At 39.2% G+C, this 26,015-nt stretch overlaps 1 pseudogene; it reads right to left on the bottom strand.

Moving 5' to 3' along the window:
• Nucleotides 1-497: 497 nt before the first annotated feature.
• The window catches only part of LOC100066643 (fatty acid desaturase 2-like protein FADS2B), a 40,113-nt pseudogene continuing 14,595 nt past the window's right edge, over nt 498-26,015 (bottom strand).

Genomic DNA, 26,015 nt, shown 5'->3' with positions numbered 1-26,015 from the left:
TATTGAAACATTTAAAGAGAGTTTAATGTCAATTATACTCAATTTTAAAGAAAATGAAGTTGACATATTTGAAAGAAGAATAAGCAAAAATTTGTACTTCATTAGGAACTTCTTAAATACATGATTCTCTTCTAAAAATGATTGCACTGTTTTCAAAAATACCCCATTAGAAGTCTCTGCTTTAGCCCATTTCTGCCTATTCCCTCTTCATCAGTAAAGCTTTACCTGCTCCCTGAATTTATGCCCAGTGACCAAGATAATCTGACTAAGGTATACTGGTAGAACTAAGTTCAAGATCCTATTGAAAAAATGAAAACGTTGGCTCCCATTTCCCTTTTGTCACCCTGGCCAAAGCCACCTTGTGTTTCCTCTGCTTCTTATTGGTAGGGAAAATCTTCAGGGAAGGGGGTTATCATGTGTCCTTGGAACTCACACTCCTGGCACACTCAGGTATGCCAATAGTGCTCACAGTTAAGCAGCAAAGATCTCTTGCACATTCACCAACCCTCTTCAGAGAAGCAATTACATGCATATTCAGTCTGAGATTCTGCATCATGTTTCTGTGTTTCGTAGTAAGCATCCTTCCAGAGGGCTCCAGATTTCTTCAAAGTCCTGTGGGAGGGGTAAAAAAATCATCAGGAGGTGAGACCCTAAGGTAAAAGAAGCTACTCCACAGATCATTTGTTCCTTTATCTGGTTCAAGGCAATGCTGTCATTTTCAACTATATCTGAATAACGTCTTTCTCTGTTGCCCAGTGGTAGGAGACAAATACACTGAACTGTTTTTTAGCAGATGTGTTCACCTTTTCTTTACAGAGGAGATTGAGCTTTTCTTTCATTTTATTCTCTTCTGTACCCCAAATCATCACCTATCCTTTTCTCTATCACTTAAAATAAAAAGGTTTCTCTGAGTCACTATAAGATAAAGCTGATACTTATAAACCACTCCATCTGATATCCACCTATGCATCCTATTTTATAATGCGAAAGATATTTTTCTAGGTTCTGGAGCTACAGCAATGAACAGGACAGATGTAAGTCCTGTTAACATGGAGGTCCTGATCTAGATTGGGAGACTCATTTTAAATAATTTATTAACCAATATGTTATTTCTTTTTTTCTTTATTTTTTTTAAAGATTGGCACCTAAGCTAACATCTGCTGCCAATCTTTTTTTTCTTTCTTCTCCCCAAAGGCCCCCCAGAACATAGTTGTATATTCTAGTTGTAGGTGCTTCTGGCTCTGCTATGTGGGATGCTGCCTCAGCATGGACTGATGAGCGGTGCCATGTCTGCGCCCAGGATCAGAACCAGTGAAACCCCGGGCTGAAGAAGTGGAACGCGCAAACTTAACAACTTGGTCACGGGCCGGCCCAACCAATATGTTATTTAATCACGATTGTGATAAAAGTCATGAATGAAGAGATCAAGGTGCTACAAGAGCATGGGATGGAATTAGTGTTGGGGGTCAGGGATGACTGAGATGAGGAAAAGGCATTTGACATGAACTGTGAAGAATGAATCCAAATTGAGAAGATGATATGAAAGGAGGTGGTAGGTTGGAAGAGACTTATAAGCAGAAGAAAAGGTGGGAAAGAAATAAAATAGCACAGAGCAAAGAATTATGTAGCAACTGAAGGGAGGCCAGATATCTGGAGGGCAGAGAAGGAGGAGGGGAGTGGCAGAGAGTATGAAACTGGAGCACTAGTCGGGGCTCAGATCAGACTGGGCCTGGCCTTGTTGGCCCCATTCAAGATATTGTTTTGTTCTGATATTTTGCAATCCTAAAAGAAAGAAAGTTATTAAACCTAGAGCACTGGCTGTTAATTTGAGCAGTACACTTTTCTCTTAGGAACTGTGAATGCTTTATGATGAGTATGGATTTTCAGTTTCCCCAGGTCTCATCACTCTTGCTTAGTCATCCCAGGGGTCAGTATACAGGTGGTCAATCATCCATGCCTGATTCACAGACTTATGTCCCACCAAACCCTGCAGGCATCTGAGTTTGCCACCCTGGACCAGATGACTTGGCCGTCTCTTCCACCACTTAAATCTAAAGCAGGTAGAGGTTCTGCAGGTGGATACAAAGACAAGTAATACACAGCCCTGATTTTTAAGACGCTTGAAATTTAGTATGGCAGCAAGGTAGCACCTAGAAGGCATTAGGTAACAGTAAGAATTATTATTATCATTGCTGTAATTGATATTGTGCCCTGGAGAGTCTCATGTCCATAGGGGGCATACACAGGTGTTCGTGATGAATGGTTGTTGGGTGAATGAATCCTAAGCCAGGGAATAGTTTGGGGAGCAGCTGTGAAGGGAAATGAGGGCTGTGAGTTGAAAGAGACTCTATTACCTGAAAATATCTCCAACCGCCTTCAACAAGGGTTTTTTCACATACTGCAATCCATGCTTGGCACACAGTGACTTCACCAGAGGTGCCACCTTGTGATAATTATGGCGTGGCATTGTAGGGAAGAGACTAGCGAAACAGAGACAGGAGATATAAAACTTAGACCTAACGAGAAACTCGAAGGAAAGATGCCTTTTCCCTATTACTTAACAAAATTATATCAGCAATGCAGACCCAATCTTGACCTTGAGCAATACTTCTGTTCTGGGAAATTCAAAAATTCCTGGAAAAGCGCTGTCATTTTAGCTCTTAACCCTCTATGAGCCCTGTGGGTGGCAAATGTTTAGGAAGAGCTAAGAGAATAAATATTAGCTCCCTTAAAAGTGTTTATTTTTGGCCAGGTCAAATGAAAGCATGCAGTTTTACACCATTTTGAATGACCTATAGACGTGAATATAACCACCCTCCATCTCTGTCTCTGTTTCTCTCTATCCATCTAACTGTTGTATCATGAATAGTTGAGTATTCAATGAGCTCTAGTCATGATATGTGCGGAAAAGTCCTAAGATATGAATAAGAAGTAAGGAGAGGTGGGTTTTTACCTAAGATTTTCACTAGTCACCAGATGACCTTCTAGGGTTTTAACCTCCTCCTTGGTAAAATCTGAATAATCATCCTTTCATTTTTTTTGCTGAAATTTTATAAGACTAACATGAGAGAAAGAATGAGAAAATATCATGAATAGATATAATATTTCATTCCCTCTCTGACTATTGCAGTATGTCTTAGACAGAGTGGATCTGGAAAGTGCCCCTCCTGAATATTCTAGACAGATTGACTCTCAAAGTATCATCATTTTCTCTTTCTTTAGGGCATGTCTACACAACTGACCCATTGGTAAAGTGTTTCCAGGTATCATTTGCAACTTGCAGGAGGGATTGGATTCTCTCATTGATTATTTTGTAACCTTAGCTCTAAAGATATAGGTATAGATAGATAAAGAAACTAAACTGTAATTAACTTTCAACAAAACTTTTTACTCAAGTGGTATAATCTTTCTTGGGTTTTGTCAACAAACCAAATGCAATTAAAACAATCACCAATTCCTAAGTCCATAGGAATCTGGAAACTGAGGTGCTGGTATTTTTCCAAGATTTCACTGCATTTACTCAAAACTGTTCTACCTCCTTTTCTTTCTTCCCTTCCTTACCATTGATCTTAAGAGAGAGAGAGCAGCCTTTAGAGAATTCTGGTTCATTTTTTCCTACTGAGATCTGGAGCCTAGGGCTCTGCTCTGGATTCTATGGGGATGCCGTGATAAGTGACAGCCCTGGGCCCTGTGATCACTACTATCACTTTTCCTATTACTCACTGGTGCTCAATTTGGAAGTTCAGGTGCCCAGTGAACCAGTCGTTGAAAAAGGACTGTTCAACATTACAGGTGGCCAAGACCTGCAAAGAAAAAGCTTACATTAGATGTAAATGAGCCCAAGGGTCAAACAGAGAAAATGTTTACTTATTCTTTTATTCAGTCAATCATTCAACAAGTGCTGATTGAGTACCTATTTTGTGTAAGAAACTACGCCAGATAAAAAGGATACACACTCCTAGGTCTCAAGGAGTTTACAATTTAAAAAGGCAATAAGACATTTGCTAAGAAGTATATGCAAGGCAATAGATATGAAAACGTATGTAGGATTTAAGGGGGCTAAATCACTATCTGCCCTTGGATACAGAAGACTAAGGTGTCATGAATGAAGACTTTGGAAGACGGAAGTGGAGTTGTAAGATTTTGGTAGAGATTGTAGGAGTTAGAATACCGTTTCCATCAGGTGGACTTGAATGACTTCTAAATTGAGAGGAAGGCATTCAATAGTTCTGTGCAAAGAAGTGCATTCCAATACTAGTGGCTTCCTTTGTAATCTAATGTATTCTAAAAAGATTATTCTGAGAAGGAGTTCATAGGCTTTTCCAGACAGCCAAGATTAAGAACCTTCATGAATGTCATTTTATTCAATGCCTTTCTAAGCTTTATTAGCAGTTGGGATTGCTGTCATCTTGAATGCGATTTTTGTGGTTGCTCTATGTCAATGTTTCTCCAAGTGTACTTCAGAAAAACTTGGGGTTCCCTAGGATTCTTTCAGGGGATCTGCAGTTTCAAAACTATTCTTGTAATTCTTCAAAAACATTATTCGCCTTTTTCATTCTCATTCTCTCATCCACATACAGTGGATTTTTCCAGAGGTCACTCAACATGGGATAGCATCATGACTCTGATGTTTATGTGCAATGGTTTTATTCTCGCTATTTTAAAATTAATTAATATTTTAAAATTTCTCAGTTTTATTTTCAAATACAGTAAATGTTAGCAGATATATTATATATGTACTTATATAGGTTATCATATAACCTATGCAAACAAAACTTGTTTGAGGTTCTCAGTAACTTTTAAGAATGTAAAGTAGTTCTATGACCAAAAGGTTTGAGAATCACTACTCTATGCTCCCTGAAATGTCCACTCAGTTTGGGAAAGAGTTTGGAGAAGGAAGCAGGATAATGACTGGATTCTGGAGTCAATCACAGCACAGCCAGTGGAAGGCTTAGGAGGCAGGGGTGTTGTGCATTAGTCACTTCTCTGTTAATCATTAATGGCATGCTTGAAGACCACGTCATATCTCCTCTCTAGGCTTCTCTATCTATACAATGAAATGAGGTGAATTCTAGGGTCCTTCTAGGTGAGACATTCATTCTGTAATTCTAGGAGTCTCAGATTCACTTGAAAGGCTGTGTCATGTGGCAGTTTAAAGCAGGGGTCAGTAAACTTTTTCTACAAAATGCCAGACAGTAAATATTTTAATCCTTTGTCACAGCTACTCAATTCTGCTGTCATAGCATGAAAGCAGTCATAGATAATATATAAATGAATGAGCATGGCTGTGTTCCAATAAAACTGTACTTCTGAAAACAGATAGTGAGCTGGATTTGGCCCTTGGACTGAAATTTATTGACCTTTGCTTCAGTGCAAGAGCTCTGAAATACAACTGCTAAGGTTTAAGACCTGCTTCTACCACTTATTAGCTGTGTGACTTTATGCAAGTTACTCAACTTCTTCATGCCTCAATTTTCTCATCTATAAAATGGGAGTAATCATAGCACATACCTCATGTAGTTAGATGCAAAGCAGTAGACACTGCCTGGCCCCTGGACAGTATTCAATACATATTATTATTATTTTTCGGGGGTGTAGGGATGATGAAGATTGGCCCTGAGTTAACATCTGTTGCCAATCTTGCTCTTTTGGTTTGAGTAAGAATCACCCTGAGCTAACATCTATGCCAATATTCCTCTATATTGTATGTGGAATGCTGTAACAGCATGGCCTTATGAGCACTGTGTAGCTCTACCCTCGAGATCTGAACCCGAAAAACCTGGGCCCCCAAAGCAGAGCGTGCAAACTCAACCACCATGTCACCAGGTCAGCTCCTGAATTATTATTATTTGAGGTAACCACATTCTAAATCAGTGTTGTTTGAAGTATCTTCTTCCAGGATTTCCCTTATTACCTGAGTACTGAGCCAGTCCTGATTCTCTTCTCTGGTCGTTATGTGGCTCAAATTGGTAACACATTATCCAGGGACTTTCAAGAAACCTTTAAGAGAATAAAAAGGGGAAGAAATGACTCCTTGGGGTGTTATGGTTCCAATCACCAGGCTGGAAGAGATGGCTGAGCAATGGAGGAAATGGAAGAGACCCAAAAGTTCCCCCAAAATGGTGGTCATGTGTTTTCCTCTCAGGAGGCCTTTATATCAGGAGATGACACTTTAAGAATTTGGGCACATAACCTGTCATACTGTCTAATGTATGGGAACAGTGCCCCAATAATTTGCTGTAAACATTGATGCAGGATCAAAAGCTATCTAGGGAACTTAACTGCACATACAAAGTGATTGACAGCCTAAGCTTTGTCATCAGTTAGAGCTGGTTCCAATGTCTGGTTTGGCACTGCTAGTGGCCCTTACTGGCTCTATAAACTTGGGAAAGGGATTTAATCTCTCTGATTTTAGTTTAGGGAAATTCTCTAGTAATAAAGTAACTTTAAAATATTCCTCTCATTCCGTTATCTTTGGGAAGGGTTATGATATCTATTGGGATTAGATGGAACACAGCAATTGTGAATGAAGAAAGCGGGGAAAAAAAAAGATTGGGTAACATTTTTTCCAAGGAGCTCTTCGTATTAAACTATTTCCACCAATGTTTTTCACATTTTCTTGGAAATGTCACTGTTATAGAGAATGGGGCATAGTGTCATAATCTTCTGCTAATCACAAATTCATTAGACGAAGAAGGTAAAGGACCATCCAGGTTATGGGAATAAGAGGAGATTCTTGCTTTCTTACTTCACAAAATAGATGAGCAACAGGCTTCCAAAGATTCCATAGGAAGGGCCAAATATGATGAAGTAGTGGATGTAAAAACTGCTGACCCAGGGCAATTCCTGCAGAAAGAAGCGCTTGAAAGTTAGATGCCATGAACACAATTGCAATTCCCCTTCATCGGGCTAGGGTCCCTTCACATACTGGCTAAATAATATGTCCGGTTACTCAAGGAAGCTACATCTGGCAGGGACCAAGCATTTTCATATTTCATTTTCTACCTGATCTAGCTTTAGAGAATGAGTTGTTACTCACCTCCCAATGCTTTCGGCTGTATATATGTCGCACGGTTTGCATGCTGATGTATCCAGGCATGAAGAAGGGAAGAACAACTGAAGAAGTCCAGAAGAAAAGATGGTGAATAAATGAGCAGATTGTGACCTCAAATGAGCAGGAGTATATCTTTTCCCCATACCACCCCTAGAATGTTGCCCCTGAGAAAGAATGCAAGGTGGAGATCCACAACCACCTCCTAGACTCCACTGGGGTTTTTTGAGTCTCCGAGGATGAACCAGGAATTTGGTTCATACTCCCTCAAGGAGACTAGACAAGCTTTGAAGATTTGAGTCATTCTTGATGGAAGCATCCTGGAAGAGCTTCTTCTGCCAGCTTTCAAGTTTTCTCATGGTCTGTGGAATCCTTCTGTCCTTCACAATCTCTAGGATTCAGCCCTGTCACAATATATCAAGGTGGCAGAGATAAAGAAGGTTTACTCATTTCCTGGGTAGACGGTTATGTACCTGCTTCTCCCCTAAGACCAATGAGGCTGTCCGGAGCACAAGGGCATCTTATGGAAACCCTTTGGGTTTTGACTGACTCTCTCCTTCACCAAACTTTAGTCAAGTTCTCTGAATCCTCTTCTTGACTAGGCCTCAGAATTGGTCTACAAACTCTCAAACTCTGCAAATTCTCAACATAAATGATTTCATCCACCCTCCACACTAAGAGACTTGAACAAACACTAGCATAGTTTCTAATAGCTCAAGGCCAAATTTCTAGGTTGACCGCAGCCCCCTTAAAGATCATGCCTAAGAAAGTTCAACACTGTCAACAAAAGGTACTGTTTCTTCAAGCCAAAACCTGACTATGGGCCTCTGACTTCCCTTTTCTTGGACCATTTCTGTTAGAAAATTTAAAATTATAAATCTTTCCTATGTCCCTTTGAGATGTATCTTCTACAATCCAGAAATATCTTTCTCAAGGACATAGGAGTCATCCTTTTGAAATATAATCATCAGGAAAGATAGTGCCCTGCATCCATGTTTCTGTGGGAGGGTAAGAGCCTAACACAGATTCCCTAATCACAGTGACCAGCGTTGCTTCCCCTCAATATCTTTCAGTAGTTTCCTTTAGCATGCCCCAGCGTTTAAAGTCTCCCACATTTTGATTCGCCAGAGTTGATCTCAGCTTATAATGAAGTCTCTATTTCCTGCAGCAGTTGCTTGAATAAAATCTGTCTTGCCACCTTTGAAAACACTCAGCTCTGTTTCTCTTTGACAGTTTGAGTGTGACTCATTTGTACCCAAGTTGCTAAGTTGACATTTGAAAGGAAAGGACACAGTGAAACAGCTGCTGAGAGCCCTGTGGTTTGTGAGGTGGGCATTCTGCAGTGAATCCACACCATTCATTCATTCTTCATAAGCTAAGGGCATATTGCAGAACTATAGACATGGGACGTGAGTTCAGAAAAGAAACTCCAGCTGCTTTTTTCTTATGTGAACACACATCTAGTTAGGCTAGGAGTCAACTGCTTTTCAAAATGGGGCACCAATGTCCTCACCCCTCATTTTGGTCATGCAAGAAAAGGAGCAGGTGACTACTATAGGCAGAGGCTGCAGAATTCCAGCAGGAGCAGCAGGGCCAGTTGCCCCCATATCACAGAAATTGAGCCTACAGGCCACTCTGTTCAGGCATGTTACAGTTGAACAGTGGCAGTCAACATCTCAGCAAATTGGATTGTCTGCAACAGAGTTTCCCAGCCTTACCACTGTGGGCATTTTGGGCCAGACAATTCTGTATTGTTAGGTGCTATCCTATGTTTTGTAGGATGTTTAACAGCATCCTTGACCTTCTATCCCCTAGATGCCAGTAGCATCCCTCTGTCTCTGTTGTGATAACCAAAAATGTCTCCAGATATTGTCACATGTCCCATTGTGGGTTACATTGCTCCTAGTCAAGAACCACTGATCTACAGGAAATGTTTTGGACTTTCCCTGATTGGGGCTTATCTCTTGGATGTTTTAGACAAGCATATTTTGGGGTCCCGTGAGACCTTTATTTGTGAGCTGTTATTAGTTTGATTTTTATTAAGAGAAAAGCATTTTTGCTGCTGATGTTCTTTATTGGTACCAGCATTATTCAGCTATGCTAGTTTCTTTTAAACCTGGACCACATTCAGACCTGTTATATAAATCTGTATCTATGCCTAGCTATCAACCTATTTATCAATTGATTAATAGAGATAGATATAAAACAGGTACATATATGTATATCAGAACTATATATATACAACTGTCCACCAAGATATCTTCTACAGCTGTGTGTAAGCCCTAGGAACAGCCAGTTTTCTTTCACACAGAAGCTCTACAGGTATCTTTTATTCCCAGGCCTCTGCTTTTTCTGGCATCATCCTGTCAATGCTTTGGCATTCTTTTCCTATTTCTCTTTCCTCCTGATCCAAATACCACTATTCTTTTCCTCTTGACAGGTGTTTAGTCTATCCAGGATGAAAGTCCCAGATGCAAATCCCCTTGATTGGCATCCTTCTTTCCATCCTTATTGGAGTATCTCCTTCCCTGCCACATACCCAGAGTGATGAGACAACTATTAAATATTCCTATTTGCCTTTCCATTTTCCTTTTCAGGTCTTCACCCCAAAAAGTCTGAAAGAAGACATGCTGCTTTTCTCAGTCACAATAAGACATGGGCTGGTCTTTGTCAGAGGGTTCCAGTCTGCATTTTGGCCTGACAACTGCTTGCCTCAAGGAAATAGGATGACAAGAAATGTGGCTGCAAAAAGACTCACTCATTAAGAAGTACAGGTGCTGCTTCTCATAGTTGATGTATTTGATTTTCCTCTTGCCATACTGAATGGAGAGAGAAGAAAACATAAAAGACAACTTCTAAGCACTACACACGAGGACATCTGTGTGTGTGAATGAGTGTGTATGTGAGTGTCTAAAATCTCTATGGAAAGAGCTATCTGATCGAAGTTCACTGGTGGTAAAATTTGAGATAGTAGAAGAACCAGACCTGGAATGGGAGGTAATATTGTAGGACCTTTTGCTTTAATTAAATGTGGGAAATTCTTGCATGGATGGTTTATTAAACTTGACCATGGGGATTGCAATCATTTTTTTCTTTTTTATTCCCATGGAAGCCATTTTGAAATTTTCTGTCCTTCTGTAGAGAGGAGTGGTGATTGGGAAGGGAAATTTCTGATGAGTTTTCCTAGCTCTTCTTTAACTGGGGTGTATAGAATTCTTCTTGAGGCTGAGTCTCCATCTATATTTATTCATTCAAAATATATTTATTGAATGGTAATGTCAGGAAAGATATAGGCATGGGCCTTCCTATTTATCTCATCTTTCCTCCTTTGTGTTATCATCATGGATCTCATGCTGTGATTTTCTATTTCTAAGACATGATGATATTATATATAACCTCATGACAGGGAATTTGATTCGTTTTCTTGGGGTCTCCTCAGTTAATTTAGTCTTTCAGTGCACAAGACAGCAAATACCCTGAGAGGAAGCATAGAAGTAATGGTTATATCTCCAGTAACTAGCAGACATTCAATCAATGCTGAATTGAAGGAATGAATGAATAAATGATAATTCACATTCACTCTGTATTTTTGCTGTGTGTTCACTGAGTTACAACATCATGGGTGGTTACAACATCAAGACACCATGAGATCTTGCTTTCCTTATTCCCTTGATAACTTCACTCCTACGAACAGATTTCCTATCTTGTGGATAGTAGAGTTTTTCCATCCTTCTCTTATTGTCAAAAACAAAAAGAAATATCATGGTGATGAAGTAATAATAGCTAATTTCAGTTACTCTCAAACTTACAAATATTTAAGAAGTGGGAAGCATGGAAGAAAGAGTAGGTAGAAAATGCTTGGGAGTTAGCGAACCGAGGTGAAGGGCTGATTTTGAATATCACTCCAAAGGAGGACTCTGTGTCTTTCAGGTGCACATGACATGGCACATTGAAGATTTAATTCATACTTGTTGAAGGACTGAATGTTTGGAGAAACTAGTAGAAAGATTCACAGTAAAATGAGAAGAAAGAATAAGTTCCAGACTCATCAGAACTATTTTTTGATGTGAAATAACTGAATTTTAGAGTTTAAATAATTTTAAGTAATGTCTGGTATGGTAGCTTTGAAACTATAATGTACAGATGTCTATGTTTTAAGGCATAAAACTCCCAAGAGCATCTGTAAAACATGGAGAGGTAACCATCATTTGTGAAGGGCCAGCATGTGTATTGAATATGGCTCTAATGAAGGAACTTCTGGAGAAGGTCAGGTCGCTTCATGAACTTCAGTGAGATGAATCTCACAGATTCACTATATGGGGGAATGATTAGAGAAATTAAAATGTCACAGTTTTGTGATGTGCATAGGAGTCCAGTGACATCAAGTTGGTCCAAATTGTTTGCGGAGCCATGGTCAAAAGCAAGTGATTTGTGATCACACCCAAGGATTTTCTTTTTAAATCTAGGCAGCATATTTCATCTCCTAATTCAGCTGGGGAAGAGGGTGAGTTCCCCAAAGCTGACAAAGCCTATTTTCAAAGAGTTGTACATAATTTGTGGTTTACGTACCTACCACAGGGCTTGGGCAGCAAGTGGTAAAACTATGTTCTCCTATTTTTATAAAAGTCCTAAATTCTTCTAGAAAGAGATAGCACCCTTGTCCTCAGTACCTGATCCTCAAGATTTATCATTTCTTCCTGAGGAGAGATACTTCTGTGGCTGTCTTTATACCTCCTTTGGAGTTGAAAGAAGACTACCTCCTAACAACCTTGGCAATTGTCTTTTACACAATGACTTTAAGTTGAGGTTTAAAAACAAATCAACATGTGATAATTTCTGGAGTTGACTTTTCCCCTTTTATTCCTGTGGTTTAAGAAGTCCAGAGGTGGGGTCTCTAAGTGTCTTACAAGGCATTTGGTCTGTGGTTTATGTGTAAATGAACCAAAAGGAACATTAACTAAAAACAACAGCACAGTATCTTCTAGCTGAGCTGGAATTAGTGAGATGACTAGATATTTAGTTGTTTGTGATTTAGTGATTGTTGAATACACTGACATGTCTTCTCTAAGTGAATGTTTCTATATGATTGTTAAATTTTGAAGAGTCATCGCCAACCTCAATCATCTAGTTTCACTATCTAACATTAGCTTGAGTTCTCTCAGAGGTAGTGACAGGCACTGGGCAGGCATCCCTCTGCCACCAGGATTGAAGCAGAGTGATATGAGTTATCATATTCCCCACTGTAGGAGGTTGGACTTAATGACCTGTATGGTCATAGAGTCATGCGCTCCACATCTCCTATTCTTACATCCCCCGATTCAGTTATTTCAAATCTGTAACTTGGATTCAAAGGAGTGATGCCCTCAGAATATGCTTGAAGCTGGAACCTCCAGCTTGATCTTTCCAAGACAAGGCTGTAGGCTTTTCCAAGAACCACTTCCAGGAACATTTCTCTGATGCTGTTTGTTTCAAAATATACCTCAACAGGTAGTAAATCTCCAAACAGAAACAGTGGCTGAAAACTAATATCTGGGTCTTTGGAGTAGATGTTCGGTTTTCCATGATGCTGGGGGTGTGCTGAAATCCACAAATTTCTTGATACACCCTGAGGAGAAGAGAGAGTTCATTAGCTGCAAGATTTATTTCCTGAAATATCCTTCACTACCGCAGTTTTCTGAATGCATCTCCAAAGTCAAAATAAGATATTTGACCTTCTCAAACTTATCCCCACAGCTGGGTCACAGAATGATTCACTAGACGGAGGCTCTCCAAGCCTACAAACAAATAATTATCTGATTCAGGAACATAATTTCAGGCTTAAACAACTCTGGATAACGAAAAATCATAAAAACCTGTTGAAATAAAATGTTTTTCCATATTTCTGTTTCATGACTCTCATTTAAATGAAAGCCTGAAGGTAGGTGGGGCAGAGAGTATTCTTCCCATTTGACAAATAAAGCAAGCTCAGCTCCAAGACTGGAATTAGTTCTGGGGAAAAAATGGCCCAATCATTTTGAAGAATCCTACTTCAATGAATATTTCAAGGAAGTATGGATCTGAAGTGATCCCCTAAGGGAGCTTGGCTCACATCATTGTATTCACAGGCTTCAATGTTTTCATATAAAAATAAATTAGAATAACAATATTTCAGCTAATGTCAAGCCTGAGTCATCTCTGACGAGGTTGTTTGCGGTTTTATCTCTCTTAATGAAAGTCCGAAGATCTTAATAGAGCAAAGGATCTAGAGCCGCATCAACCTAGTTTTGTATACTAGATGTATAAATACTGCTATGTGTTTTGGACAAATTACTCACCCTCTTTGAGGCTCAATTCCATCTCCAGTAAATATAGCATAATGACATTTATATCCTTGGGTCGTTTAGGGAGACTTGATACGCTGTACATAAAATGTTGGCACATTGAAATATTTAATTTCTCCTCCTTTCTCCCATTATGTTAAACATTTACAGAAGAATAAACAGTAGCAGTAGTTTTTTATTGAGGATTTGACGTCTCTCAATAAGTGGCCAATATGTGTTTTAGATCTGCACTGTGCAATACAGTAGCCACTAATCACATGTGGCTATTGAGCACATGAAACGTGACCAAATTAAGGTCGCCTGGAAGTGTATAATACATACTAGATTTTGAAGTCTCTGGATGAGAAAAGAATGTAAAATATCGTATTAGAAATTTTTATACTGATTACAAATTGAAATGATAATATTTGAATATATATGGTAATAAAATTCCCTTTTAAAATGTGGCTATTAGAAAATTTAAAATGACATGTCATTTAAGTGTGATTGGCATCATTTTTCTGATGTTGGTTGATTCATCTATGGTAGAGTGGGGTGAGTATGCTTCAAAATCTGCAAGTGTTGCCTTTTCATAGTCTTCGTTGAATCTTCTCTTAGCAACCCACCCCCCTACCCCGATCCATTGGGAGAGGGATTCTCTTCTCACCTCTAACACTCTCTAATATCCTTACAGTGGAATGTCTGTCTCTCCAGTCCCGATCTCTCTCTTGAATCTCATGCTTGAATGGCAGTCGCTTTCCAAACATTTTCTTTTGGATGTCTCATGATATTTCAAATCAAAGTGTGCTACTCAATTTCTATTCCCCCTTCTGAGGCCCCACTACACTCCACACTGCTGTCAAAGAGCATACCACACTCACTCTTAAAATCGCGTATTCACTCATTTATTCACCCATTCATTATTTATTCTGAAGTATGTCTCATACATCAGATACTGAACTAGGCATTTGGAATATAGACATGATAAAATAGTGTTCCCACACTTATGAAACATTCAATCTAATGGGAGTAGTAGGCAATTAAACAAAGACCGTATGATAAGCAATGATTCTCTTTTTCGATTAAATCTTCTGAGAGCTATCATTTGGCCTCTTCCACTAGCTGATTGCACACTTTTAGCTAATGACTAACTGTGGAAATTGCTAATATGAGAAAAACGTTTTGATTCGTGATAGGTCAGGGAGCAGATCTTGACAACTCAAGGTCCTGGAGCTTAGAACAGTCATCAGAGTAATTATTGGTGTGATCTAAAGCTGCTGGCCCCACCCTTGCCCCTCTATCTGGAAGCCACTCTTGCTGGAGACCAAGGAGAGTGTGATCCATAAGGAAGTAAGGATTATCAGCTGCATGCAAAATGGGCTGATTCTGCACCAAGTTCCATGCAGAAATCACCCTAAGTCATTCTTTATTTCCAAGGTAGACCCTTTCTTCATAAAGTATAAAGAATCTAGACTCTGGACTGAAACCATCCTGAGTTTAAATCTCTGCTACTAGGTGCATGGCCTCGTGCAATTTCCTTATTGATAAAATGGATGAGGTTACCGGAAGGATTACAGGAAATGACATGCTTAACACTCCTCCCCCCAAAAATGTTTTAGGATGTAGTCATGGAAACAGTATGGGCCAGATTTTCAAGGAAGGTTCATTTTAAAGGTTCTGCCTCTTTATCCCTAAAATAACAATAGATTTTTATAGTTTCTGAAATATACACACTGGGGAGGACTTGAAAAATATGCTACAGGGAGTCCATTTTGATTTTAGGATTGCACAGAAGTTCCTATGGGTGACATATCCTGCTTTATTTTCAAAAGGGCTCTTTTATTGTATAAACACTGCAAAGAACAGAACATACGTATTTTTGCACAGCTACTGAATGAAAATTTTAAGAATTTCCATGTCTGTGCGTTTTTCAGGGCGAGGGCAAATTGATACGAAATCAGGTTTTGAAATTTGAAATTGTGATGTGTATATAAGGCAGAGAAGTTGATGTTTATATGTTAATTTTCCTTGATACCTCCCTCCCGCTCACTTTTCCTTCTGACAGGTAATTGCTCTCCTCACATAGCTGAAGCCTATGTTCATATTGCTCATGAATCATTGGTTTTTCTACAAAAAGGCAGAGTTTACTTGATTTACTTTCAGAGCTATTTCCCATTACTCTGTTCACAAGTCATGAAAGTCATATTTATTTCAACCAGAGCAAACTTATTTCTGAAAATACAATTGATAGAGAGAACTGTGTACAAATTTGAACCAATGAGAAAGCAGTGATTTTTTAAAAAGCATCAGCAAGAGTGGGGCTGATCTGAAATATTCCATACACTGGCACCAAACCAACTCCATGGCAGATGAGTCTCACTTTTCCTCTGACGTCCTCAGAATTGGGGAGAGAGGGTGGAGGTGTCCATTACCTGGATCTCACGATGACGTAAGAAACCATCTCTGCATTATTTCCGTGATAAGGATTTTTGAGTGAACCCAGAAACACTTCAACTATCCAACACTGGTGGATAAAGGGCAGAATAGGGTGCCTACATAAATTTTCTGGTAAAATGAAGCTTGTCACATATAATGACAATATATTATTCATTTTAACCATTTTGAGTGGCAGACATATTTCTAATATGAATCTGGATCCAACCCTGTGTTGTTTAATCTACTTAAGCCTCAGTTTGCTCAACCAGAGTGAGAGTAGATGAGAAGACTAGGTGATTCTAAGATTCTTCCAATTTAATGATGCCATGATTTATGGTCTAATTCCCTATCTTCTTAGTGACATAATTCAACATTTTTCTTAATGATTCTGGGTTCTTGTTTTGATTATGGAAAGATTGTGCTTAATATTGTTACTAATAATATTAGTAACAGCTGAACATTATTGAGCATTTCCCATATGTCATGCTTTGTGTTCAGCACAACACAGGCATATGACATATAATCCTAACAATATCCCTGTCGGGTTGAAGCCATCATCTATCTCCATTTTACAACTGAGGAAACTGAGGTTCATAGACATTAAGTAATTTGATCAAAGTGACCCAGCTAACTAGTGGCTGAGTTCCTACAGAAGGCAGGTCTGATGTTAGAGCCACAGTTCTTAATCCTGGCTGCAGGTTAGAATCACCTGGAGAGCTTTCAAAACAGTGCTGACGTCCAGACCCCATCACAGATGAATTAAATCAGAACCTCTAGAGAGGGTACCTGTACCTGGGAAGCAGTGTTTTCTAAAAGCTCTTCAGATGACTGTAAATGACAGCCAGAAAGGAGGAGCCAGAATGACTCCTCAATATTAGCTCCTAATATGAGAGATGGGAACACTGAGGGCCAGAGATAGTATGTGACTTACTCAAGGTCACACGATAAGCATTATAAGAGGCAGGGCTAGAAGCCATTCTTAGCAGTCCTGTTCTGTTACCAAAGTTTCTTCATTCATGCATGCATTCATTCATTCATTCATTCAACAAATACTTATTGAAGACCTCCTATGTGCCAGGTACTCTGCTAGGTGCTGCACTGCAATGTGCATTGCGTAGGAGTGTGTGCCTCCCCTCCTGGAGCTACGTTAGGGGGGATAAAACCAACTGCCATCATCATCACCTTTTTTTCAGCAGTCTAGGTTTTGTAACCCAAGAATCTTGAACAGAGCCATCTGTAATTTCTTGCCCATCCTTTCTCTTTCTCTTCATATTTGTCTATTTTCCTGCATTTTTTCCTTTATTTCTTCATAGTCCCAGCCCTCTGGAATTAATCACGTTTGCTGGCATCCCTCAGCTTCCCAACGATAAATGTCCAGACCCGTTCTAAGAATACTCCCTCTCATGATTTTACAGGCACACCTTCATTTGTAAAGATGCAATCCTTCTCCCGTGAGGTGGCTCCTTAATGAGGTACCAGGGATTGGGCCAAATAGTTTACTGGGATAAGGAAAAATATTAGAATTTCTTGAATAAAAATAAATCTTATCCTTCTAAAATTCTAATTTTAGCATGTATATTATAATGTTATATTACATATTAGTATATATAAATATATGTATATATAATACCTACATTGTTAGCATATTTATTTTTATTTGTGGGGTTGTAAAAACAGTTTTTATTGAGATCAGTGAACAGTCAAGGAAGCTTGGAAACTGGTGCCTTAGCAAATGACATTCAAGAATCCCATCGCACTTCCTGAACATCTCATACCTCGAGATGACATATCAAATTTGTGCATCAGGCGGTTGCACTTGGACTTCTTAAATATGGATAGGTGTTCTGCATCATGCGTAAAAACGCACTCTGAACCTAGAAGAGATCAAATTGTGGTTAGAGAAATTGGGAAGTCAAGAGGTAATTAATAAATCAGCCTGCTAGTAGATTCAGGAGTCAGTTTGAGAACAAGAGTGTGAGATCTTCTCTGACCTCAAGCTAAGTTTACTTTGTATTTCTCACATATGTCGCTTTCTTTCCCAACTCCGTGCTTTTGCACAGATGATTCTCCAGCTGACAGTGCTCTCCTTGCCACCGTCAGAATCTTTCAGTGTGGAGTGGAAAGAGCATGACCTGTGGAGTCAGGCAGATTTGGGTTCTAAACCTTCTTCACCATTTATGAGCTGTAAGACTCTTTGTAAGTCATTAGTAGCTTGAACCTCAGTTCTTCATCTGATAAGCAGGGATAATACCATCTTACTGATGGAGCTGTTACACAACTTAAATACATGTAAAGTGACTGGCTTATGCTAACCACCAAACAAATGTTTGCTTCCTTTCTTGTTTCCAAAAGTTGCTTTTCAAGGAATAAAGCAAGTTAGCTTTTCAAAAAAAAATTAACGTATGAAATTCTGGAATGAATGTTGGTGTTAATTCTCCGTAAAACCTTCCACAGTTATTCCAATTAGAACTAAAAGCCTCTTTCTGCCACAATAGGACATGTTTTTTCCTCTCTTTGACATCCATGTCATTGTGTCATATAGTATGTTAGATATTTAAATGATGGTCTCCTCCAGTGGATGACTTATTTTCCACAGGCAGGGTCTAGATGCATTGGTATTTCTTTCCCTAATACCATGTTGTGCTCATAGAAGGCCATGCTCAGAGATTCATTGATGGGGTCCCGCCCCGGCGGAGTCCAGGTTCCTGAGGGATGGACAGCGTCAGCACAATGAGGGGAAAATAAAGGGGACGTGAGACTTGGGTTGGTGTTAGCAAGTCCGACTTTACTGTGCACAAGTGTCGTTTATATATTTTTCAGGATTAGTACAGAAATAGTTCTACAAATATTCTCAGAGAGATAAGGAAGTAAAAAACGAGCACAAGAATATTTATTAGCATTCTATTCTATAGAGCATATGGTTAATGGTAGTCTTCTCCGCAATTAACTAGTGTTTGTTGTCTCTAAGCTAAAGGAGATAGGTACCTAGGCATCTGTTGTGATTCACGGTAAAGTTAAATCAAAGAGAGAAGGTCCAGGCCTCCGGACAGGACAGCAGTCTGTCTGGTTACATCCTGGTGGAGCCATCCCTGCCTCCCTCAATCATTTACGCCATTAGTGTAGATGGTTAATGGGAACAAAAGGCGACTCCAGGGTGTCTTATTCCCAGGGCTATCTGCATTCTCAACGGGCAGTTAAACCTCTTTACATTTTTGCGCCCTTTAGGGGGTGAAAGCATTCCTTTGTCTTTTAGATTGTGGAGCTAACAGTCCCTTAAGCACACTGCCGGAGAAAGTATCATTTTGTTAGTAAAGTAAAGGGCTGAAAAGCCAAGCTAAACTGTATATCTTCAAGAATAAAAAACAGAAATAAGTATAGACATAACCTTGCTAGAAAGCATGCATATAATTCAGAAAATATCAGGGGTGTTGGCTGGCCATTCTTCACCGAGGGACATCCTTGCACCCCTCGGCCCTTCTACTCATCAATTATTTATTATTTATTGCTTTTAGGAGAAAACCTCTATAACATTTTAACAGAAAGCAGAAGGTCAAGAATAATATATAGATACTTCTTGATCATCCAATTAACCAACAAACTTAGAAGGACAATGCATATATATATTTAGACAAAGAACTGGAGGGAGAAGGAAACATTAACCAGATAGAGGCCATAAACCTAATTCGACATCTTATCTGGACAGGATTCCTTTCTGCTTGTCTCAAGTGGGACTGTGTGCTCCTCCGTTAATTAACTGAAAAATATGTTGAAAGTTACCTGCAGGTGGTCACATTCTCTTACTATATTTAATTTTCCCAGGAGGTAGTGCCTCCCAAGCAGCCACCCAAAGGAGTGAAAACGGGAGGTTAAGAAAGGAAAAGGAACGAAGGGCAATTAGAAGCAGCACAGGTTTCAGAACTACGTGAGAGGCTGGCCGGTTATTCTTCACCAAGGGGCGACCCTGCACCCCTCGGCGTTAATTGGCTGGACCCTGTCAAACAGCCGATCAAATGATGTAGCCACGGCTCCCAGCAATTCATATTTGATTCAACAAGGATTCATCAAATGTCCTGCTATGTGCCACTTGCTGGTTGTCCTTTATGGCAAAATCTATGCATTCTTAATTTTCATATAATGAGATATAACCTCTGCTCTTGAACAATTCATGATTCGATGCATTGATAAATCTTGGTTGCTAAATGAATGAAAGATAAGAATGAGTGTTACCTGGCTGAGAGTAGAACTTCAGTTACTGAAGTGGTGTGGATAAAATTGGGCAGAGAGTAGCAACAGTCATGAATTAAATATTTACCATATACTAGGTCTTTTACACATTAACTTGGTTAGCTCTGTTTAGAATATTTCCATAAAAAAATTGTTATGCCCACTTTACAGACAAGAGAACTGGGGCCCAGTAAGATTTCGTGACTTGCTGGTGTGAGACACTGATGAGTAGCTTGCTAGGAAGCAGCAGGCAGCAGCTGAAACCAACCTAAAGAGAGAAGAAAAATGTCTAAGCTTTCCCCTGAAGATATTGCCTGGGCTTAGGATGCCACTTACCTGAGAAACTGTGAGAAGAAAGGAAATGAATATTGTAATAGTCCAGCTATTGCCAAAATGCCACAACATTAGCCAAGCCAGGGCTTCCAAAATCAAGATCTGGGCAAGGTGAAGGAAAAAGAACCCGAGATTGGCATTGAACATATTCATAGCCTCTAATTTCCTCCGCAATTCTTGGAAATCTTCCACCAACTGGGACTGCGAAATAAATGTTCAAGGAATGAATTAGTGCTATAAGGGGAAAAGAAACACAAATGAACATAATTAAGAGTTTATTTTATTAACTTACTAATGCCTTAACTTTGTGAATAGAAACTTGTTAATATTAATAAATTTAATTGGGAAGAAGTATAAGCAAGAAACAATGAACAAATAAAACCTTTAAAAAGGTTATGATAGGGGCCGGCCAGGGTTGTTATGGTTAAGTTCTTGTGCTATGACAGCAGCAACATGGCAGAGTGAACTGTTCCCTTTGTCTCTCCCTCTTTTGAATTACAAGTAAATTGACATTCACTGACCAATAGAGGAAGTCCACACAGCACAACAGGATGCCTGAGAGACATGCAGCTATACATCTGAGCATGGATAGACTGGCCCCACGGGAAGTGACAGACAGGTGAGCACTGCCTACTCTCCCCTGGTGGCCCTGTGTGTGCACAGAAACACTTCCCAACCTGGAACGAGTGCTCTGAAAATGGGTACATGCACCAGGGCGACTGTAGGAGGAGGTGGTGACAGCCATTAGCCTGCTCATGATCACTTTCCCAGCAGGGAGGTGGTGCCCACTGGGCCCCTAAGTGCCAAAGACTGGCCCTAGCTTGGTCTCAGGGAGGAAGCCCTGCCTGCCAAGCACAGGAGCCCCGTGGACTGCAAGCAGAGACTACATCAGATATACATGCTGGGGCAAGCACATTCCAGGCCCATGCAAGTGCCCACAGTGAGCACCAAAAGAGGAAATGGGTCCCAGTGTGGCTGTGGGAAAAGGCAGCGGCATCCCTTAGCCTGCTGGTGATCACTTTCATGGCAGGGAGGGGGAGCCCACCATGGCCCAGTCTCACCAAGGAATGGCACTAGCTCAGTCCAGAAAGAAAATCCTGCCGACCAATCACAGTCTCCACAAGCACCTGAATGCACCTCAGGCTTGGGCAAGCACCCATTGTACTCCCACAGCTGCCAGCAGATGAGGTGGGGCAAAAAACTCTGTTCGAGCTTCTTCCTAGCAGTGACAGATGGAGTCTGTGACCCAGTACTACCACAAATGCTGTGACAAAAGATTGGTTTCAGGGCCAACAGGGTGGCCTAGTAGTTAAGCTCACGTTCTCCACTTTGGTGGCCCAGGGTCCACTGGTTCAGATCCTGGGCACAGACCTACACACTGCATATCAAGACATGCGGTAGCAGGCATCCCACATATAAAATAGAGGAAGATGGGTAAGCCATTTGCTCAGGGCCAAGCTTCCTCAGCAAAAACAGGAGGATTGGTGACAGGTGTTAGCTCAGGGCTAATCTTCCTAAAAAAAAATCAATCAATCAATCAATAAAGATTAGTTCGTCAAACACTATTAGAAAAAGCAACAACAATTCAGACCAGAAAGAAAATGACAATTCTCCAGAAACCAACCCTGAAGCCATAGAAGTTAACAACCTAAATGACAGAGAATTCAAAATAGCTGTCATAAAGAAATTCAACTATTTACAAGAGAACACAGAAAGACAGTTCAAGCAGCTCAGGAATAAAATGAACCTCTTCAACAAAGAGATTGAAAGTATAAAAAAAGATGAAGCAGAAATTCTGGATATGAAAAACGCAATTAATGAGAAAAGAAGTAATCTAGATTCCTTAAGAAGTAGAGCTGATGTATGGAGGAAAGAATTAGTGATTTAGACAATAAAAATATAGAAATTCTATAAGTGGAAGAGGAGATAGAACTAAGATTTAAAATGAAAGAACTAATTCTTTGAGAAATATATGACACAATTAGAAAAAGCAGGATAAGGATTACAGGTATTCCAGAGGGAGAAGAGTTGGAGAAACGAGCAGAGAGCTTGACCTAAGAAATAATAGCTCATCACTTCCCAAACCTGGGGAAGGTTCCAACTTTACAAATACATGAAGCTAATACAATGCCTAATTACATCAATGCTAAAAGACTTTCTCCAAGGCATATAATACTAAAAATGGGAAAAGTCAGTTACAAAGGAGAAATATTAAGTCCAGCAAGGCAGATGAAAATAAACTGCAAAGGACATCCTATCAAGCTTTCAGCAGATATCTTGGAACAAACACTACATTCTAAGAGAGAATGGAATGATATATTCAAAATACTGAAAGAACGTTCAGCCAAGAATACGTTATCCAGTAAAACTTCCCTTTAGATGTGATGAAGAAAGAAAAGTTTTGTCAGCCAAAAGCTGAGGGATTTTATCACCACTAGACTTCACCAACAAGAAATAATTAAAGATGCTCTCACACCGGAAACAAAAAGGCAAAGGTCTACAAAGCTCTGAGCAAGGAGACAAATAGACAGACATGATCATAAAACTGCAGCCCTGTATCAGAACTGGGAGGCAAAGATACAATTGTAAGTTAAAATATAAAGGGGAAGTAGGCATCAAAAGTAACAATAAACACTTCAACTTGGCCTCAAAAACTCACAACATTTAAAACAGAACAATTTGTAACAGCAATAACTCACAAGGGGAGAGGAAAGGGAAGGAAGTTGCTTAGATTACTGGAGGTAAGAGGCTATGAGAAAATGTACAATCTCATCTATGAGATCGTTTAGACAATCCTGATGGTAACCACCAAAGAAAAAATCAGAGCAGAGCTACAATTCACAAAAAGAGAGAAAAGTGAGAAAACCTCCTTAGAAAACCACCAAAATGAAATGGCAGTCAGAAATACAAAGGGAGAGAAACAATGGAAACATAGAAAAATGAGAAAACGGGATAAAATGGTAGTATTAAGACCTCATATATCAATAATCATTCTAAATGTAAATACATTGAATTCTCCAATCAAAAGACACAGAGTAGCAGGATGATTAAAAAATAAGACCCAACAACATGCTGCTTCTAGGAAACACATTTCACCTCTGAAGACCAATATAGGCTTAGAGTGGAGGGATGGAAGACAGTACTCTAAGCAAATGGCAAACAAAAGAAAGGAGGGGTTGCCATCATTACATCAGACAGAGCAGACTTCAAGTTAAAAAAGACAATGAGAGACAAAGAGTGGCAGTGTATAATGATAAAAGTGACATTCCACCAAGAGGACAAAATACTAATTCATATATATGCACCCAACACAGGGACACCAAAGTACATAAAGCAATTATTAACAGACTTAAAGGAGGAAATTAACAGCAACACAATAGTAGTAGGGAATCTCAACACCCCACTACATCAAGGGACAGAACATCCAGACAAAAAGCCATGAGGAAATAGTAGATTTAAATGAAGCACTTGATAAGATGGATTTAACAGATATATACAGATCTTTCCATCCAAAACCAGCAGATAACACATTCTTCTCAAGTGCACGTGGATCATTCTCAAAGACAGACCATATGTTGGGAAAAAAGGCAAGCCTCAATACATTTGAGAAGGTTGAAATCATCCCGACCATCTTTTCTGACCATAAAACTATGAAACTAGAAATCAACTACAAGAAAAAAACTGGGAAGGACAGAAATATGTGGAAACTAACCAAATGCTATGGACATCCATTGGATCAAGGAAGAAATCAAAGTGGAAGGAAACTAGAAAATACCTAGAGAAAAACGAAAATGAAAATACAACATACCAGGTCTTACAGGATGCAGCAATGTCTGCCATAAGAGGGAAATTCATAGCAATACAGGGCCACATCAACAAGCAAGAAAAATCCCAAGTAAGTAGTCTTAAAATGCACCTAATAGAAGTAGAAAAGAAAAGAAGAAAAAAAGAAGCCCAAAGTCAGCAGAAGGAGGTAAATAATGAAAACCAAGAAGAAATGAATGAAATAGAGACCAAAAAACAGTAGAACTGAATTAAGGAAACTAAGAGCAGTTTCTTTGTGAAGACAAACAAAACTGACAAACCTTTTACCAGACTTACCAAGAAAAAAAGAGAGAAGCCTCACATAAATAAAATTTGAAATGAAAGAAAAGAAATTAAAACAGTACTACAGAAATACAAAAGATTATAAGAGAATACTGTGAAAAGCTATATGCCCACAAATTGAATAATGCAGAAGAAAGGGATAAATTTCTAGACTTATACAACCACTTAAAACTGAGTCAAGAAGAAACAGAGAATCTGAGTAGACCAATCACGAGGAAAGAGATTGAAACAGTAATCAAAAACTTCCCAGAAAGCAAAAGACCAGGACCCGATGGCTTCTCAGGATAATTCTGCCAAACACTCAAAGATTTAATACCTATCTTTCTCAAACTATTTCAAAGAAGAAGATGGAATGCTTCCTAACTCTTTCTATGAGACTGAAATTACTCTGATACCAAAACTAGACAACGATGTCACAATGACGGAAAACTACAGGTCAGTATTGCTGATGAACTTAGATGCAAAAATCCTTAACAAAATATTGGCAAATCGAATATGGCAATGCATTAAAAGGATTGTACACCGTGGTCAAGTCAGATTTACTCCAAAGATGCAGGGATGGTTCAAAATATGCAAATCAATCAATGTGATACACCACGTTAACGAAATGAGGAATAATAATCACATCATCTCAATAGATGCAGAGAATGCCTTTGACAAAATCCAACATCCATTTATGATAAAACTCCCAGTTAAATGGGTATAGAAGGAAATTACCTCAACATAATATAGGCCGTATATGAGAAACTCACAGTGAACATCATACTTAATGGTGAAAAATTGAAAGCCATCTGTTTCAGAATAGGAACAGGACGAGGGTGCCCATTCTCTCCACTCCTATTCCACATAGGACTGGAGGTTTTGGCCAGAAGAATTAAACAAGAGAAAGAAATAAAGGTATCTGAACGGGAAAGGAAGAACTGAAATTCTTGCTGTCTGCAGATGACATAATTCTATGTCTAGAAAAACCTACAGAATCCACCAGAAAACTATTAGAAATAATCAATAACTGCAGTGAACTTGTAGGGTACAAATCAACATAAAAGACTCAGTTGCATTTCTATACACTAACAATGAAATACCAGAAAGAGAAATCAAGAATACAATCCCATTTACAGTCACAACAAAAAGAATAAAATATCTAGGAACAAACTTAATTAAAGAGCTGAAAGACCTCTACACTCAAAACTAGAAAACATTATTGAAAGAAATTGAAGGAGATATAATGAAATGGAAAGATATCACATGCTCATGGGTCAGAAGAATAAGCATAGTTAAAATGCCCACACTCTAAAGAAATCTACAGATTCATTGCAATCCCAATCAGAATCCCAATGACGTTCTTCCCTGAAATAGGACAAAGAAACCTAAAATTTACATGAAGCAGCAAAAGACCCCAAATAGGCAAAGCAATCTTGAGGAAAAACAACAAAGCTGGAGGCACAACAATCCCTGACTTCAAAATATAATTCAAAGCAATAGTAATCAAAGCAGTATCATGCTGGCACAAAAACAGACAAGCAAATCAAGGAAACAGAATTGACAGCCCAGAAATAAAACCACAT

Source organism: Equus caballus, chromosome 12, assembly GCF_041296265.1.
Source record: "Equus caballus isolate H_3958 breed thoroughbred chromosome 12, TB-T2T, whole genome shotgun sequence".
NCBI classification, from domain to species: Eukaryota; Metazoa; Chordata; class Mammalia; order Perissodactyla; family Equidae; genus Equus; species Equus caballus.
Note: the sequence above shows the minus strand (reverse complement) of the source record. Positions and strands in the feature narration are given on the sequence as shown.